Source organism: Thalassophryne amazonica, chromosome 22, assembly GCF_902500255.1.
Source record: "Thalassophryne amazonica chromosome 22, fThaAma1.1, whole genome shotgun sequence".
Lineage (NCBI taxonomy): Eukaryota > Metazoa > Chordata > Actinopteri > Batrachoidiformes > Batrachoididae > Thalassophryne > Thalassophryne amazonica.
In genome coordinates, this window is record NC_047124.1 from 6,601,930 (window position 1) to 6,621,834 (window position 19,905).

A 19,905-nucleotide genomic window follows, 5' to 3' on the forward strand; every position below is an offset into this window, starting at 1 on the left:
CTGCACGCTCCCTCAAATCTTGCGACATCTGTGGCATTGTGCTGTGTGATAAAACTGCACCTTTCAGAGTGGCCTTTTATTGTGGACAGTCTAAGGCACACCTGTGCACTAATCATGGTGTCTAATCAGCATCTTGATATGGCACACTTGTGAGGTGGGATGGATTATCTCAGCAAAGGAGAAGTGCTCACTATCACAGATTTAGACTGGTTTGTGAACAATATTTGAGAGAAATGGTGATATTGTGTATGTGGAAAAAGTTTTAGATCTTTGAGTTCATCTCATACAAAATGGGAGCAAAACCAAAAGTGTTGCGTTTATATTTTTGTTGAGTGTATATATATTGATCATTAAAATTCAAGCTCCACCTCCTCTTGTTCATTTGTGGCTCCACCTCCCTTTAGCATCTGTTCATTTGACTTGATTGATGGCTTTGATTTGAGACCTCTGGCTCGATCGACAGTGATTAGAACATGACAACGCTATGTGCACGATGAAAAGCGTGCACACGCCTCAAAGCTCGTGCAAAACCAATTTTTAAAACAAAAGAAAACTATGTTTTTACATTATTTCTTAGCAAAAGTAACAACCAGGAGTCAATCAAAATGCAATTTTTTTAAAGGAATCAGTTTCCATGACAACAGGAGGTTGAGATGCCCCCCCATGTGGGTCATCCAAAAAGTTTCAATGTGACACAGTGGTCACAGGTCATGTGACTACTGTGTGATGACGTTTTGTGTTTTTCTTCTTTAACGTGTCAAACAGCTGAGCGTTGGTTTGCGAGCTGCCTGTCAAATATCAGTCACACAGTCACTCTGAGGACAACACACACACACACACACACACACACACACACACACACACACACACACACACACACACACACACACACACACACACACACACACACACACCACTCTACTGGCTCTTGCGTTGCTACTGGTAACCGCGGCAGATGGCTGATGGGATTGTGACCGTGGTGAAGCTCCGTGGAGCTGGATGTTTTCAGGCGGCTGACGTAAAGAAACCAGATCATGTCGCTTTTTCCACTCCACTTCCTCAATTTCATCACTGCTTTCGAAACCTTTAGGTTCATCGTCGTCCTTGCTGTCAGCTGCGACCTTTACAAAGAGGTCAACAGAAACGCGGCGCTGAGCTTCAAATCTGCCGACTTCTCCTAAATGTTCACTTGTGACTGTGAGAAAGTCGAGTGGCGTGCGAGTGCGCAGACTCTGACGGACAGGCCAACTGTAAACCCCACCTCCTGACCGGAGCACAACACCACAGGCTCCACCCCCTGCATCTCTGAACAGAATACAAGTGCATGTCACAAATACTGCAATATTTCATTTGAGTTTTAAGTAACTCACAATGTATGCAGTATAAACTGCCAGAAATGTCCCCGTCTGCTTCAGCACACACGAGGACAAACCCAACAATCCAGACGGGCACACGGGCTGACGGCCTTCGCACCACACTGATGCAGTAATTCATGCAAAAGCAGCCACTTGTACTGACGGTATTGCAATTTTTTTTTTTTTTTCCCCGAGCTTATGAAGTATCTGAGTGATGCATTTTCCATTTGGTGGAGCGCTTGGCCAAAATGATCAAACTTAAAATAAGAAAAATAATGTCCCATTCTCCTTTATATGTAAACACTCTAAACTGTATCAAATTTTCACATTTCTGAAATATCTGACAAAAATAACAACTCTTTCATGATACTGAAATTTTTTTTTTAAATGCACCTGGACAGCAAACGACTTTCACAAGAGACACTTTGGATAAAATAATTCTGCAAAATAAGTTTGATGTCCTCTGTAATTTGACTGCATATGGCGCTTTTCCATCTGAAACAGAAGATCAAAGCACTTTACACTGGTATGCCTCACATTCACACACCAAGGCTACCAAGACGCTCAAACTGCACACTAGGAGCAACTGGAGGCCCAAGGGCCCTTAGTGATTTTCCAGTCTAGTGGGGATTTGAACAGAGAATCCTCTGGTCTCAAGTCCACCCCTTAACCACTAGACCAGGGGTGCCCAATACGTCGATTGCGATCGCGAAGCTGGTGCAAGTAGATCACATGACATAATAAAATATGTAAAGCATCTATCCTCCCTGTGAGAAGAGATCTCAGATTGGCTGTTGTGCACGTCAATCAAGTGGCAATTGTGCCGATTGGTCATTGCGACCAATAGTCGCCACGCATGTGTGGTTGAATGCACTGGCTACTGCAATACGCCGGTTAGCTTTCCAATTTATAGCGACAAAAGACGGGATATTAAAAAAAAATGAGCAGAGCAGCTGGACCAAGGAAGAAGCCAAAAACGGACCACTTCCATACGGAATGGGAGGAGGACTTTTTTCCCCACCATGTCATATTCAAAATGCGTTTGTCTGATTTGCCAATCTGTCGTTGCTACTTCAAAGAAGGAAAATGTGGAGAGACACTTTCGCACTGTTCACAAAAACTGCGACACTGACTTCCCTCCAAAAAGCGAACTGAGAAAATGAAAAGGTGAGGGAACTAAAATTACAGTTAACAGGGCAGCAGTCATTTTTCACACAGCTTAATTCAAAAGCAAAGGGAGCCGCCGAAGCGTTGTTCTGGGTGTGTCACGCCATCATTAAGCATAAGAAGTCCTTTCAAGATGGAGAGATGATAAAAGACGCTTTCGCTGAGGCAGCTGACTCCTTGTTTCGAGACTTTAAAAACAAACCAAAAATACTATCTTCAATCAAAGCTCTTCAGTTATCAAGAAGAAGTAGTTATGGCTGATGATTTGACACAGCAGCTTTAGAAGGACATTGCGGACTGCGAGTGTTTCTCACTGCAATTAGACGAGTCTACAGACAGAAGTGATACAGGCCAGTTGTGCATTTTTATTTGGATGCCGTTTTCAGATATGAGTGCAAAAGAGGAGCTGTTAACATGACTGCCCGACTCCCGGTGTGGAAATTGATGTCAATCACCACGGACGGTGCGCCCGCGATGGTGGGCCACTTGAATGGATTTATTACCAAGTGCAGGCAGGACGATGCTTTCCTTAATTATCACTGCATCATACACCAACAAGCTTTATGTGCTAAAATGCTAAATATGACAGAGATAATGCATGTCGCAACGAAAATTGCCTGTTCTATCCGAGTGAGACCTCTTCAGAAACGACTGTTCCGTGCGCATCTGGAGGAGGCCGACTGCAGCTACTCTGACCTGTTGCTACACACTGATGTGAGATGGCTCAGTAGAGGAAAATTCCTGCAAAGATTTCGAGAGCTCTATCCGGAGATAAAGGATGTTCTCCTTGACATTAAACATGCAGAATACAAGCAACTTTGTGACGATAACTGGCTGCTCAACTTGGCATTTTTAACAAATCTGACCAACATGTTGAATGAGCTTCATTTAGAGCTGCAAGGAAAAGACAAAACTGTGATCAATATGATCAGCTCAGTTCATGCTTTCAAGCAAAAAATGCAACATTTGTCCTCAAAGCTGCAGCACCATGATTTGGGGAACTTTAAAAACCTCACATCAGAGATGGAGATGCAACGGAAGACACGTGCGCAACTTGACAAGAGCACGCTACACAGAGCATATTCAAAATTGTCTGTCAGACTTTGACAAACGGTTTCCAGACTTTGCTTTACTTGAGGCAATCGCTACATTTAGAGAATATGTTGAAGTTGATTTACTCACATCAAAAAATCTCAGCATTGTTTCACCTGAACTCATCTGCAGTGGAGGATGAGATTTTGACACCACAGTCTGACATTGAGCTTAAGGCCAGAGCTCATGGACAATTCTGGAACTTACTCAAAGACAAAAAGTATCCAAATATGAGGAAATGTGCTACCTTCTTGACTGCACTATTTGGCTTTACTTATTTATGCAAGTCAGCCTTTTCCCACATGAAGATTATTAAATCCCCACACCGTTCCACCATGACTGATGATCACTTGGAAGCCTGCTTGAGACCAGCTACCAGGAGCTACTGTCCGGACTATGCAACCCTGGCTGAGTCCATTCACTGCAAGTCATCAGAGTAAGGCATGTACTTACTTATGTTAAGCATTTTTGATGAAGGTAGATCTTTTGGACCTGGTCATATTAAAAGTAGCTTGTGAACCGAAAACGTGTGAGCACCCCTGCACTAGACCATCACCTCCCTCCCGGTGAGTCTATAACAGCTACAGAAGCTCCAGTCATGTTTTGGTTGTGATGTTTTTGACTTCCCCATGCAGTAGAGCAGGTAAATAAAAAGTGGAAAATCTGTAGGTTTGAATCCCGCTTGTGCTGCCTCTCTGTGTTCTTGGACAAGACATTTAATCTACATAGTCTCAGTCCACCCAGCTTTAAATGGGTACCTGCCTTGGCTGGGGAAGGAACCTGCATTAGACTGGACGTCCCATCCAGGGGGAGTTGTAGATTTTCATGCGGTTGATGCTACGGAATCTGGAGATGAGCCCCGGCAGTGTGGCATCAACAAGTCTCAGGGTCTATACAGGACTTACTACTATGTCCACACGCAGGGACAGAAGGTCAACTTGGAAAACATTTTAACTCCAGGTTTAAACACAAACCTGACACTCTAACAAATATGAAATGTTGAATGTTGCTGACATGACTCTGACGTGGAAAGCATGTAGAGTACGGAATTTGTCTTTCCATAGTAACTATCCATAACTTAGCTAGCAGGGTGAACTTTAGATAGGAACCTAATACATATATCATAGTTTTTGTTTCTACAATAACATCATCAGATTTATATCTTAGTCTATTAGCCATAACTTTGTTTTAGAACATGTCTACAGACTAGGTAGCTAGTAGAAAAGGTAACTAAAATGAACATTTAACCTCATTTTACCACCAAGAGCTCAAACACACACACACACACACACACACACACACACACACACACACACACACACACACACACACACACACACACACACGCACGCGCACGCGCACAAAAAAAAAACAGCTGAGTGGACCCTGTAAAAGTGACAGTGTGATGTCATAAAGCTTCAGCCACCTTACATGATCAAATCTCATCAGCACCGTCAAACACACTAATCTGAACATTTAACATTTTTGAAAGCATCGATTACAAAAAAATGTCATCACAAATATAAGAAAGCATCAGTGTCCAAAACATGCACAGGAACGTTTTTTGTGCAGCAAAAAAAAAAAAAAAAAATCAGCCAAGCACAAAGAGCACGGCAGCTTTTCCTGCAGCAGCGTCGATATCTCGGTCCCGAGCCCAAACACAGCCGCGCCGTCTGCACCGAGCAGATTTCACAACATGCACGCTCCACACGCCGCCAAAACAGCCACAGCTCTGACTCACCGCAGGAAATGCAGCAGGCAGACGACGGCTGCTTCCGTGGACTTTGCTGTGGGAGAATGCAGAGGTGCTGCTGAGCTGAACAACCCTCCCTCCCTCCTTCCTTGCCTCCTTCCCTTGTTACCTCCGTCTGTCCACCAGCCTGCAGCACCGCCGCTCACTCTGGAGCGTCAACAGCTGAACCCGGCACACCGCTACATCCAACGACAACAAATGACATCAGTAACTCCAGAGTGAAGAAAATAAATCTGACAAATGTGATCATAAACCTGCAGCACCACCTACATGATTAGTTACGCTGCGACACGTTTTTAAATGCTTCATTCAGCCTCTGGGATCGAGATGCTCAGAGGCACAGCCAAAGATTTTGTTGGAACCCAAAGAAGGATTTTCGAGGCCAAGAGAACATGCTCGGGGAAGGCGAGGAATGTGGCAGGTGCATCGTTGGGTCAGAAATATCTGGACAAGGAGACTTTCAGGGGGTGACAGGAAGTGCAGGAGAAAGAAAGAACAGGACCGACGTGTGCCATCTCTCCGCTTGCGTTTCCCAGCATGCCCTACGCTTTCTGCTTCTGTTCTTCAGTTGCATCCTGGGAGATTTGAGCTCAGGCAGCAGTAATATTAAAACCGCCTGCTCGCCAGAGTGGGGGCGGAGCTGCACTAAAAGTCATGTAGCGTGTTTGTGTCCTGTGGGGAATCCCAAACTCCTCCCACTGCCTTAATGTTCCGGTTTTCCCGCCAAGCAGCTCAATAGTCGGGTATCAGCCTCTGAAGCACATCACAGCCCCCTGGTTTCACTCACTTACAGTATTTTACATGATTATGTGTCGGAATTTGCTGCTTTTGCTGCTCCACTCACCCTCAGAGACACGTTAGATGAAGACGACTTTTAATCAGCAGTCTGCCTCTGTCAAACTTCAGACAAACACAGACATTTAGCCACTTTTACAAATAATGAGCTCATCTTTGTACATGACGTGTGTCTGTGTGATCCCAACTGCAGGATTTCTGCAGCAATTTCTGGAACAAGGCGACGGGCTCAGCGCTCTGCCAGATGTCATTGTTAGCTTTGCAAACATAAATGGAAATGTTGCCATCAAGCGTGAACGGTCAGATTTTACAGGATGCCACCTGTGTCCAGAACATCATGATCATCCAGTCTGTGGTTGACAAACAAAATAAAATTACCTCATAACAACTGGTAGAACTACACATCACTCAGTAGACAGACATATATAGAACATTATGGAACTGGGGATGCGGGTCAGTACCGTCATTCCAAGGAGGAGCTCTCTGCAAACCCAGCATGCCCCACAACTGACCAACTGCTGATTCCACGTCAGTCGCCTCCCCCACGACTGACCAACTGCCGATTCCACGTCAGTCGCCTCTCCCACGACTGACCAACTGCTGATTCCACATCAGTCGCCTCCCCCACGACTGACCAACTGCCGATTCCACGTCAGTCGCCTGTCCCATGACTGACCAACTGCCGATTCCACGTCAGTCGCCTGCCCCATGACTGACCAACTGCTGATTCCACATCAGTCGCCTCCAACCACGACTGACCAACTGCTGATTCCACATCAGTCGCCTCCAACCACGACTGACCAACTGCTGATTCCACATCAGTCGCCTGCCCCATGACTGACCAACTGCTGATTCCACGTCAGTTGACCGACAGAATCAAACAGTATGTTGGGAGATATGAGGAAAGCCCAACTGCCGGAACAATAATAAAAGCATAAAAAAAATCTTCCAGGATGATCCACAGAGACTTCAGATAAAAGAAAGGAAGCAGCTTCTGGAGCTGCAGAGAGAAGCTGCTGAACATCAGAGAACCAAATGATCTAATCAAGATGGAAAATGTTTGCAGATTAATGGAACACAAAAACTTCATAAGGCTGCCTCTCCAATCACTGTCAAAAGGTTGTGCATGCACATGTGCACGTGCTTAAAGTTGGAGTCAGCAGCAGTCTGTTAGCATTCAGAAAGAGGAAGATGGACTTTAGTCGACAGAAGGTCACTGTGGCTCAGCCTCATTCTTCCGCCAGTCTTCCTTCAAATGTTCCTTGACCTCTGACCTCTGGAAATGCTTGATGGTCTTATAGAAATATTGTGAGATGCAGAAAGGCCCAGATTCCATTTTTGCGCTGGATCTATTCTAAAAGTTCTGACGGGAAGCAGTGATTCGTATCTCTTTATCTTTGACGGTCCTTTTGGAATGTTGCATCTCAAAGTGCATCCAGTCAATGGCGTCTCAAAAGCCGCGCACGCAATCGCGCTGCCAACCCAGACGGTTTGGACAGCGCTGTTATTCATTTTTAATTCACGGATTTGATGCTTTCTATAGGATTCCTTTGAAGTGTGGATCATTTGCCAATGACGGAACATCGCTAGATCGCCGTACAAATACGGCAAACAGACAAGCAGCTGATGCACAGGCTGCTGTTCATATCTCAGCATCACCATCCTGATGATGAGGCTGTTGTCATGGTTACTGATCTCCACACATAGTTTAAGCACAAATCCACGGGACAAAGAACTAGTGAGGAGAAAGAAAAGACAGGCAGCTCAGGATTATTGGCACGTACACAATTTTAAACATGCTTGAATGCAGATAAATGCAAATGAACCAAATTCTGTATCAGCGGAATATTTAATAAAAGCTCTAAAATTACTTAACATCAACAAAAAGCAGTTATAAAATAAAATAAACAAACCTTTGATGAAGACACATGACCTGTTGATTTATGGTGGAACAAAAGAGGAGTTTCTTCAAAATACAAAGTGAAATTTTAGTGTGCCAGAAGGCACATGGGAGAACGGAGCCCAGTTCCTGTACTACAGTCCTCCTCTGTATTTATTATAATTTTATGATATGAAGCTTGTTTTCTGTCTTCTTCCTGTTCGGTAACTTTACAGATATTATGAAACATTCTGATGACACAAAACTGGTTTATTTCTGATCATATTTGGAAATTCAGGGTGAGAAATAACGAGGGCGACCTGTTTAGTTCAGGTCCAAACATTCTGTTGCTCTGTCCTGTCAAGAGAAATCACAAAATCAATCACACTAACTGACCCAGTACCAACCCAAAAGACAAATGACAAGGACATGCGTCTTGGATCCTTCACACTCCGCTGCATTAGACTGAATCCAGCAGATACTCGATCCACTTACTGATTTATAGATAAAATGATGATCACAAACCCCACCGAGTCCGGTTCAGGTTCTGTGTAGTGCCCTTTTGTCCCCGTGGGAGCAAACAAGAGGAGCTACATCGCCCTCTTGTGGCCACAAACTCACAAGCGCTACTTGTAAATCATGTCCATCCATTAACACGCGGCGTTTTTTTTTACTAAACATAAATGACTTCTCTCACACACAGCATGATGGAAGCAGAGATTCTTGTTGCTCCCTTAACCCTAACCCTAACCCTAACCACCAGAACAACATGTCAGAAAATAAAACACCAGAGGAAGACTTAAAAATATATATATAAACTGGGAGGATGAACAAGGATTTAGAAACTTGGGATAATTTACATCCATTACTGCAGATATTTTCCTTCAAATCAGAAGCAGACTGGATCAGATCCAGAGATCACAGCTTCCCAACTTCACAGCTTCAGTACTGAAGCTCCGAAGTGAAGCAAACCTCGTGAAGAATTCTGTGGGCCTCGCTAAATAAATTAAACCTTGAAAAGCAGCTGAGGAAGGAAGATGTGAAGTGCAAACAGCAGTTTAATCACTGCTGGATTGAAGGGAAGAGAAAAAGAAAGTAGGAAAGGAGGAAAATAAGCTCATCAGGGAGGAAGGAAGGAAGGAAGGAAGGAAGGAAGGAAGGAGCGCTCCAAAGAGAGAATTCTTGTGGATGTGACAAAAAAGTAAAGCTGATGGTGTGTTTGTGTGTGTGAGACTGTGGAGGGGGTGTGGCTCCACGTGGAATTCATTACAGTGTTTAATTACTTTTGAGCAATTAAACACTCAAAAGTAAAAAAAAAAAAAACAAGTTTGGAATAATTACAAAATGCAGATTAAACAACCAAATCTGTAATTATCCAGATACGTCCAGGTGGGGGAGCATGCTGGTTCTCACAGCATGGGTGCAAATGCGCGCGCGCGCGCACACACACACACACACACACACACACACACACACACACACACACACACACACACACACACACACCCTGTTTGAAAGCAATCACAGGAACGACGCAAAGAGCTCTTAGCGTCTAAACGTTGTGTGATTACACTGACGGGTTGTTCCGCTGGAAGTCAACACCATCTTTTCTGTGCACTTCATGTGTATAGATCTGTGTTGCCATGACGACACTGGAGCACAGGGCAGAGATGAGTGCACGCTCACCCCATCATCACGGCGGATGATCGCAGCGGTACAAATGTGCATTATGAGGTTTTGTGCATTAAAGCACCAATTAAAACGTGATTCATATTTTTTCAGGTTGTGACATCTGAAGACGCCGCCCATGCAGCTGTGCAGATGTGGCTAAAGAAAGAAACAACTATCGACAAATATGATTAAACACTGTGGCGTGCAGGTGCTAAAAAATACACCTTATTTTCTTTTTCTGGATTCCATCCTCTGGTGCAACATATTCTGTCTTGCACTGAATGATTAGAGACAGTCTTGTGACCACAAGGTCTTATGCTCAATTCCCCAGCCAGACAGGAAACTGCAGGTACCATCACTAAGGTGCCCTTGAGCAAAGTCCTTAGTATCAGAGGTATTCTCAGTATGCAGCTGAGCATATTAATGTATTTGGATACGTTTAATTAATGAATATAATTCTAATAGTCAGTGATGTACTGTAAATTGGGTCAGCAGGGTAGAAATCGCAACATTTGTGGGACCAAAAGTAATCGGACACTTGTCTACTGAACACTTTTCCCCCCATGTGCCTTCTGGCAAACTTGGAGAAACAGTCCGCCCCATTTTCTGAAAAACCCTCGGTTGTCTGCAAAGTCACACATCGCCAATTATGCAGATGATCCATCCTAATCCCAACATCATGTTCGCGTTCACAACTTAAATTGCTTCAGGAATGAATCGCTCTCATTATCACATACAGACACAGAATTTGGCTCAACCTCAGTCTGTGAAAACACTTTTTTTTTTAGTTAATCTTTGTAAAAACAAATGTCATGTGACTATAGTCACCTCAGCAGTTCTGGGTTGTTCTTGACTTTACGTAGACAGATGTTTTCCTGCCTGGCTCAGGGTTTGGGGCATGAACCTTCACCTTTCTGCCAGGACTCGTATTGATCGGGTTCCATCAGTTCAGCAGCCTGAACCTCAGCTTATCTCCGCTGGGAAGAACAACACGGGCTGTTTGTTGCTCCAAACACCAGGTGCTGTGTCCTCAAGATAAGGTGGACAATCAGACAGCATCCGTGTTGTCGTCTGAGCGCTCGCTTGGTGTTTCCTCAGTGAAAACTCGTAATTCTGACTTTGCTGACTGGCGACAAACTTCACATATTTCTTCTGATTCTGCTAGAGATGTTTGTCTCATCGCCTGCAGGAGGAAGAGCTCCTCTTTAAGCCCAAATCAGAGAGGAATTCACATTCTACTAACACACAAGTGTGTGTGTGTGTTATTTGAAATGGATACACATTTGCAAACTGTCCAGCAGGTGACAGTACTTAGCAAATGTTCCTTTTGATGAACAATGTTTCAAAACAGGTTTTGAAAGGTTCAAAAAGTGTTTCAAGTGTCATCACTAAATTACTGTGAATTTTACCTGGTTCTTATTATAAACTATTTCTCAGATTAAACTTATTCAAAGTCATGGCGAAAAACAGGCCTGGATTCTGAAGAACTTCTCTCTCACAGGAGATCCATCCGTTCAGAACCCCGAACAAAGGATTAAAACAGATTTTATGAAACACAATATGGGTGTGGCAAAGTCGGATATTATTTTGCAAAATCATTCCCTTTTTGGTTCCCCGTAGGCATAGCGGAAGGTCCAGCCCCTGCCCAAAAACTGCGCGATAAAAAGACATATTATAATTTATATTGTAACTTGAATAATTTTGTTCAAGCAGTAAAATCGGTTCAACCCAGTTCAACATGCATGTTTAAGCAAATAACAAACCGGTTCACCTTTCACGGCCTCGCAGTTTCGCAGCTTTTTTTAGTCCAATTTTGCATGCTTTTTTTTTTTTTTTTTAACAGCGCACTGTGTTCTGCATCTTCATCAAGCAGGCCGGTCGTGGCACCGCGAAGGCAGAGCACGCGCATTGTGTTCTGCGTATCTGTTTATAAGAATCTTCTCGCCCAGAAGAAAAAGGAGCGCCAACAACTACCCATAACTGTGTTCTTCACTCGGAAAAAGACACCTGCACCAAGGTGTCACTCAGTGCAAAAAGACGTGACAGCGGAGCGGCGCCAGGACGAAGAGGCGCGATCAGAGGAACTGTGAAATACTGGTCAGTCACTATTAATAATTTCTTATGTGTCCAACCTCGTAGGTTGATCGTTAAAATTAAACTCGTTACTTCTAAAAGCCATCATAATTATTTATAGGAAAATGTTCTATTTTTATTTCTCAAGCAAATGTTTGGGTCTGAAAACAGGTTGGTCTTATTTTTCTACTAAGGGGTGAACTTTGAGAGTGTTTACACACGAGAGAAAAGTGAGAAAATGTTAATGCCTGTTTGAGAAAAGTGTGTATTGAGGGGTTTTACAGCCTTAAAGCATCTATAATAACTGTAAAAAATAACGCTGACTACTTCGCGGATTTCGCTTATCGCGGGTTATTTTTGGAACGTAACTCCTGCGATAAACGAGGGACCACTGTAAACACACAAATATATTTAACATTACAACACAAACAAAAGGTTTCGATATCATCCCCAGCCACGACTTCTATCTGTTGCATATTTCAGTGAGTAGTTACTAATGCACATTTTCCTCTACGGAAGCTAGCCCAAACTGGTAACGGATGCCTGAGTGTTCAGCAGACAAACTACATGCACTGTTGGTAAGGTGCATTAACTCCTCATGTATCCACAACCCATCCAGCAGGTGGCAGACATGTCTATGGAATATTACAGAGACAAAGTTTCAAGTGATCGTGGACATTAAAGTCAACCACAAACCAATCAGCCCATCTTCATTCTGTGCTCCTTGAAGTTGGCGAGAGGACAGCATTTATTATTTTCAGGTTGCTATTGTTGATGTTATGGACTATTTTTCCCGTGCAAGCCACATTACCAGCACAGGGAATTATGTGCTGCAGCTTGTCTTTGGCAGTAAAAGCAGGGAAAGTGTTTAAATCAAATCTGCTCTGCAAGTCCACCGTCAGAAGTGTTTGTGGCTCCCGAAGTGTCACTGGGTGCTGACATCTGGATGGATTGAAGAAATGAAGGAGTGGGTTTTCCTTTTGGATCACCTTTGCCTCAGTTTCAGACGCAACTTTTTCTGAGTCACATGATCACCCGTCTGTGTAAACACCGTTCATTAGAGCCGACGGGAGTCAGACTCACGGCCTTACATGGAGAGAGGGTGAGACGGAGGCCGGTCATCGTAAAAGAGGCGCGACCTCGACAGCCGGGTGTTGTCATAACAGGTCGCTCCTGTAAGAGCAGAATCAGCACTGTGTCAGCTGTAAAACATGACACTGGAAAACCACAAGAGGAAGTAATTTCACGTGAAACAGTAGGACCGTGTCGTGACAGCATAAAGCTGTTACAGTACAAACACCTAAAGCAGAACTGAGTTACGACACCATAACTAAACCGGCAGCAACGGGCCTCAGGACCCAAATGTCCAAAAAGAAATTCCACAGTTAAAAGAAAGTGTGCACCAGCATCCAAGTGCAGCTCAACTTAAAAAAAACACATCCAGACTCGCTGGCCTCCGGCGTGAGGCCGTCTTTACGGTATTAATCAGTTCACTGCGAGTGGTGTCTGTCAGGTGACACCATGCACTTCAGAAACTGTCCTACATAAAATCCTGCTCCATTTCTGCCTGTCGGAGACACAAAAACAAGCGCGCTAATTAGTCTTTATCACTGATGACAACAGGGACCATTCCAAACCAGGGAAGACTCAAACATGTCGGCTCATCACTTAACATCCAGTCTAAATAAAGCTTTCAAGGTCTGAATGTGAATCCGTAGGAGACAAGGTAGAAGAATAACAAATGTCACTGGATGGAGACAAAACAGCAAAGAATGCATGTCCCAGATAAAACAAACCAAGGCCCAACTCAAAGCTCCATATAAGTGGACGATATTCCGTTATTTTACTCAAACATTCTGAGTCCGTTGTTAGACTTTCTAGAAGGTCAGGATGTGTTAAAATTAGTAACCATTTCAGTTTTCAACAGCTTTCTCATTCACACACTGCAGGGCGTGAATCACACATAAAAATGAGCCTGTACGCACAATTATATCGCACGTGGATGAAATCATTGAGTAGTATTAACTACAAGAACAGAGCGCCTGTTCACCACCTCGTTTGTCACAAGTACGACATGCACTGCGTGCAGATAAACTGCTTGCAAGTGTAGCCAATTTATTAAAATAATAAAGTGAAATCATTGGAAAACTTTAACTCAGAGACTTATCAATTTTTCAAAACTGAGCTATTGTCTTTTTTGTTTGTTTGTCCACTCAGTCATTTTTATTAAAAAGGGGGAACTCATGCTTGATGCATAGACTCGAACAATCAAATTTTAAAATACAGAATTGACTGCATCAGTATTTGTAAAGTAAATTGTGAAATAATAAACATTTTACTACAGTGTTTTGAATCATAAACATGTGACTGTAGAAGAATTATGTAAGAGATATTTTTAATTTCTGGTGAGTTATTGAGTTTTTTTCTCCCCTGTATCCCAAATATTCATGACCAGTGGGTACTACATGTATCCCCATGGAGTTCATCATTAATAATTGAGTGTCATCACATTTTATTGTACTGTCATAACAATGAAGTTTTGTTGCTGTGGAAATTAATTCATTATTTGGATTAATAGAGCCTGTAACCCCTTAAAAACCAATAGACAGGATATCCAGTTCTGAAGTTGACATGGTGACAGATACATGTGAGGACCAGAGACTATTTCCTATTTTAGCATATGACCGAATAATCAATCAATCAATCAATAAATAAAATAATCAGGCCCATCATGTTGTTTGAGGGGGCTTGTTGCCAATCACAAGGTGGCCACTAGAGGTCACTGTTGCCAGTGATCAAATGGTTACTTTATCACTTCCACTGTCAAACAGATTCAGTAAAGCTGTAACCTGCAGGCTTTCTCTTAGAAGACAGTTCATATTAATACCAGAAAAAGCAGATATGTGAATATTTGTAATCATAAAATAACTTTTACTGCAACCCAATAAAAGATTCCAAAAACAGCTGCAAGAATATTTCCCCAACATGACAAAAATCATCAGCCTTTGGCTCTAAATGGAGAGCTCAGTGTGACATCACAGCGATTCGCTTCATATTATGTTCATGACAGTATGTATAAGAGAAGTTAATCCATACATAATCTGGAAGGGAACACTTTAAACCCTGTCAGATTTCATCTCTGCACAGATTAACTACTTACAAACACTCCACGGAGAGCCAGGTTCTCTCCTCTTTCGCTGCCTCTGGGAATAGATGAGTTCCGTCACCTTGTATAAATTACTTTTTAAAGGACAAACTCAGTTGTTGTCCTATGTGTATATATATATATATATATATATATATATATATATATATGTATGTGTGTGCCGGTCCCAAGCCTGGATAAATGAGGAGGGTAGAAGGAGGCAGGGTATGTAGCCAGTACACTGAGTGCCGGTCCCAAGTCCGGATAAATGAGTAGGGTTGCGTCAGGAAGGGCATAAAACACGCCAAAATAATCATGCAGTGTACAAATTGAATTTCCATGCCGGATCTGTTGAGGCTGGGGTTAACAATGACTGCCAGAAATTGGGCTACTGCTGGAGGAAGAAGAAGGAGGAGGAGGAGAAGGAGAATGTGTCCACAGATAGTGGGAGAAGAGGAACACTAGAAGGGTGGAAATGACAGTCAGGACTTTAAATGTTGGCAGTATGACTGGTAAAGGGAGAGAGCTGGCTAACATGATGGAGAGGAGAAAGGTAGACATATTGTGCGTGCAAGAGACCAAGTGGAAGGGAAGTAAGAGCAGGAGCATAGGCGGTGGGCTCAAGTTCGATCATGGTGAGGATAGGAAGAGAAATGGTGCTGGGGTCATTTCAAGGGAAGAGTATGCTAAGAGTGTCTGACAGGGTGATGAGTGTGAAGTTGGAAATTGAAGGGGTGATAGTGAATGTCATCAGTGCATATGCCCCACAGGCAGGTTGCAAGATGAAGGAGAAAGCAGATTTCTGGAGTGAGTTAGATGAGGTGGTGGAGAGTGAACCCAAGCATGAAAGAGTGGTGATAGGAGTGGACTTCAATGGATGCCCATTGACAAATGGTGAAGGGAACAGAGGTGATAAGGACGTAATGGGTAGATATAGTATCAAGGACAGGAATATGAAAGGGCAGATGGTAGTTGATTTTGCAACAGGTTGGAAATGACAGTGGTGAACACCTACTTTAAGAAAAGGGAGGAGCACAGGGTGACATAAGAGTGGAGGAAGGTGCACACAGGTTGACTACATTCTTCATAGGAGATCAAGCTAAAAGAAATTGTAGACTGTAAGGTGGTGGCAGGAGAGAGTGTAGCTAGACAGCATAGGATAGTGGTTTGTAGGATGACTTTAGAGGTGAAGAAGAAGAAGAGAGTGAGACCTCAACAAAGGATGAGATGGTGGAAGGTGAAGGAGGGAAGACTGTTGAGTGAAATTCAGTGAGCAGGTGAGAGAGGCACTGGATGGAGGGGAAGCAATTTTGGACAACTGGAAATGTACTGCAGATGTGGTGAGGGAGACAGCTAGGACGGTACAGGGTGTGACATCTGGACAGTGGAAGGAAAACAAGGAGACTTGGTGGTGGAACAAAGATGTCCAGGAAAGCATAAGGAGAAAGAGGTTTGTGAAAAAGAATTGGGATAGTTGGAGAGATAAAGACAGACAGGGGTACAAGGCAATGTGGCGTAAGGTGAAAAGAGAAGTGGCAAAAGCTAAGGAAAAGGCATATAGTGAGCTGTACTAGGAGTTGAATAATTAGGAAGAAGAAAAGAACTTGTACTGATTGTCCAGACAAAGGGACAGAGCTGGAAAGGATGTGCAGCAGGTTAGGGTGGTAAAAGATGCAGATGGTAATGTACAAGCAAAGTGAGTGTGTTGTGAAGGTGGAAGGAATATTTTGAGGAGCTTATAAATGAAGAAAATGGGAGAGAAAAAGGCTGGATGATGTGGAGAGCGTGTGAGAGCAGCTATACGAGGTCTATTAGAAAACTATCCGACCTTATTATTTTTTTCAAAAGCCATATGGATTTGAATCACATGTGATTGCGTCAGACAAGCTTGAACCCTCGTGCGCATGCGTGAGTTTTTCCACGCCTGTCGGTTGTGTCATTCGCCTGTGAGCAGGCTTTGAGTGAGGAGTGGTCCACCCCCTCGGCAGATTTTCATTGTCAGGAAATGGCGGAATGATTTGGGCTTTTTTTTCCATCAGAATTTTTTCAGAAACTGTTAGAAACTGGCACCTGGAAAACATTAGAAAAATGTATCTGGCTTTCGGTGAAAATGTTACAGGCTTGGTAGAGAATAAGGAGTGTTACTGTCGCTTTAAGGACGGCCCCCAGCGGCTGTGGGGCACGCCGCGCTCCGAAACCACCATTGACAGGCTGAACGACCATTTCATTTCTAAACGGATGGCTGTCTGGATCCGTGACCATCGTGTGCCATTTCTCTGGTTATCACAAGAGCTGGACATCAACCATTTTCCAGCAGATTTCACTTTTAACAAAAGATTTTGTCATTGAAAGCCGAGCGGAGGCTTCGTGCGTCACGATGGATTCGCTACTGGAGCGAGACAAAACCACCTCCGTTTTGGTCTCACAGGATGGCTTTGAGATGGCGTTCAGACAGCTGTTGGTGGTTTTTCCATCGAGCGACTATCCGAGAAATTGTGGATGTGCCTGGACATGCCAGAACATGTCCCGTGAGGCTTCATCATGGCATTGCTTTGTGTCATGCGGCACCGCACGTCTGTCGCAATGTGCCGAAAAAGTGCTCATGTCCATGTCTTTTCACAATTCCTGTGCTAGTCAGACGACGTCCCGGATAAAACACAGTGTCCAGTTTGGAAATGAACGGCACATTCCACTGTTACAGGAGTTTTTGTCATGGAAAGAGGAGCGAAGGCTTCACGCGTTGTGGCGGTGCCGCATGGCGCACAGCAATGCCGTGATGAAGCCTCACGGGACATGTTCTGGCATGGCAGCTCTTGTGATAACCAGAGAAATGGCACACGATGGTCACGGATCCAGACAGCCATCCGTTTAGAAATGAAATGGTCGTTCAGCCTGTCGATGGTGGCTTCGGAGCGCGGTGCGCCCCACAGCCGCTGGGGGCCGCCCTTAAAGCGACAGTAACACTCCTTATTCTCTACCAAGCCCGTAAAATTTTCACCAAAAGCCAGATAAATTTTTCGAATGGTTTCCAGCTGCCAGTCTCTATAACAGTTTCTGAAAAAATTCTGATGGAAAAAAAGCCCAAATCATTCCGCCATTTCCTGACAATGAAAATCCGCCGAGGGGGTGGACCACTCCTCACTCAAAGCCTGCTCACAGTGCGAATGACGCAACCGACAGGCGTGGAAAAACTCACACATGCGCACGAGGGTTCAAGCTTGTCTGACGCAATCACACGTGATTCAAATCCATATGGTTTTTGAAAAAAATAATAAGGTCGGATACTTTTCTAATAGACCTCGTATTATATAAGTCCCTGTGTGACACTTAATTAAAGTAAGCAGGTATAGAAACTGGATGGAGAGAAAACTGTTCTATACAGTAATAATAAATTTGTTTCCTTAATTTGTCCAGTACCGAAAGCAGCACTGTTAAGGGCAGAACTTATACATGTTTCGGTCATTAGTATTTTAGCCCCAGGGTCCACACAATACAGAGTGTCTGTTCCCATCCCTACTTCTCACTGTGAGGCAGCAGTGCAAACCACTAAACCACAGATTTGCCTTCCATGAAGCAGATATGGCATTAATCTATAAATGGGCCACAGTGAGACTGGTATCAGCAGCCAACATCATCGGATTTATAGCTTTAGAACACAATGATCCATATGATCCACTTAAGAGTCTGCAGAAAAAGATTTAAAATTTGTGTTTCTGAGTGCTGATATCCAAGGAGTTTAAGTGGAAGCCAAAGAAAAACTTTTGTCTATGTGCCTCCTTTAATCCCAGTGAGCTCTGACCTTGAGATTCAGAGCCGTGCTTTGAAACAGTCGCACACAAACACCCAATGTTTTTAATTTTCCCCAAGCCTGTCAGTGCTGCCACGCTTTCAAATTCATCATCAAGTGAGAGCCTCCTACTGAGTGCAGAGGTGCAGGTTCATGACAAAAACCTCTGCACACGTGCACACAATGACAAAGGGACTGATAGGCATTAGTAGGGTGAAAATGCTCTGCCAGCTGCCACAACCGACAGAGAATTTCATAAGCCTGGCAGAGAGCAGTCCAGATCCCCATGATCACTGTAATCCGAGACAACCTCAGGAATAGATTACCTATTCATCCCGTCAGTCGGACTGGAGAGGAACTCGACAGAGAGAGGACTCCAAAACGTGGCATTAAACCAAAAGTCCCAAACAGAAATAATCACAACACCTTGTAAATTTAACAGTTAGCTCAACCAATAACTTGCAACACTTTTTTTTCAAACTTGGGGCCACTTTAGCGTTTAACTCCTGTACAATCGAAGTTTTACTACCATTTTCCCTCATAACACCATAATATTCAGTCAGCGACAGTCCAAACTATACCTTTATGGAATCTTCATGATCACACAATTAATCCTTCCGTACAACACTCACACTTCCTGTGTGTAAGCTGGCTACGATGTCGAGCAACTTACTGGGGATCCTACAAATTCTTTGAATGTCACAGAGAGCAGTCTGAGAAACTAAATCAACATAGGCTGCAAAAAGTACCAACAAAAAGTGCTGCCTAGGTCTTCATACAGAGCCAGGACCAGGTCCATGATGGACGCTTGCACAGAAAATGGTGCAATACCCATGTAGTTGTCCAGAACGGGACACATTCTTTCTTTCTGTTGCGATATCAAGTTTCCCAAACGGCAGCAAAGCCGGTATTGCAGACCCCACGGTCCGCCCCTAAAAATCGGTCTGCCTTTTGCATCTGCACACGCGTCATTTCGGACAACAGCAGTACGTCTGAGACGGAGTCTCTTCAACCAAAGCAATCAAATGGATTAATGGGATATTTAACCATCACATGATAAAGTAAAACCTCTTAAGTCATTCTAAAGTGAGTTTTAAGCAGAAATGAGGCGAAAATCTGTGACGCTTTGAAATGTCCGACGTGCAGTGAACGCATCAGCTAGCAGGTCATTCAGCCGCAGTGCTCTGA

General features: G+C 43.7%; 1 protein-coding gene across 11 annotated transcripts in view; it reads right to left on the minus strand.

Annotated features, from left to right (window-relative positions):
- The window catches only part of LOC117503849 (pleckstrin homology domain-containing family A member 5-like), a 63,242-nt gene that overhangs the window by 30,112 nt on the left and 13,225 nt on the right, over positions 1 to 19,905 (minus strand). For 2 of the 11 annotated variants that reach the window (XM_034163116.1, XM_034163117.1), the window contains exon 1: positions 5,356 to 5,481. The exons of the other annotated variants lie outside the window; for them this stretch is intronic. The gene's annotated coding sequence lies outside the window, so the exon portion shown is untranslated. Of the gene's footprint in view, positions 1 to 5,355; positions 5,482 to 19,905 lie in introns of those variants that run through there. 11 annotated transcript variants of the gene reach the window in all.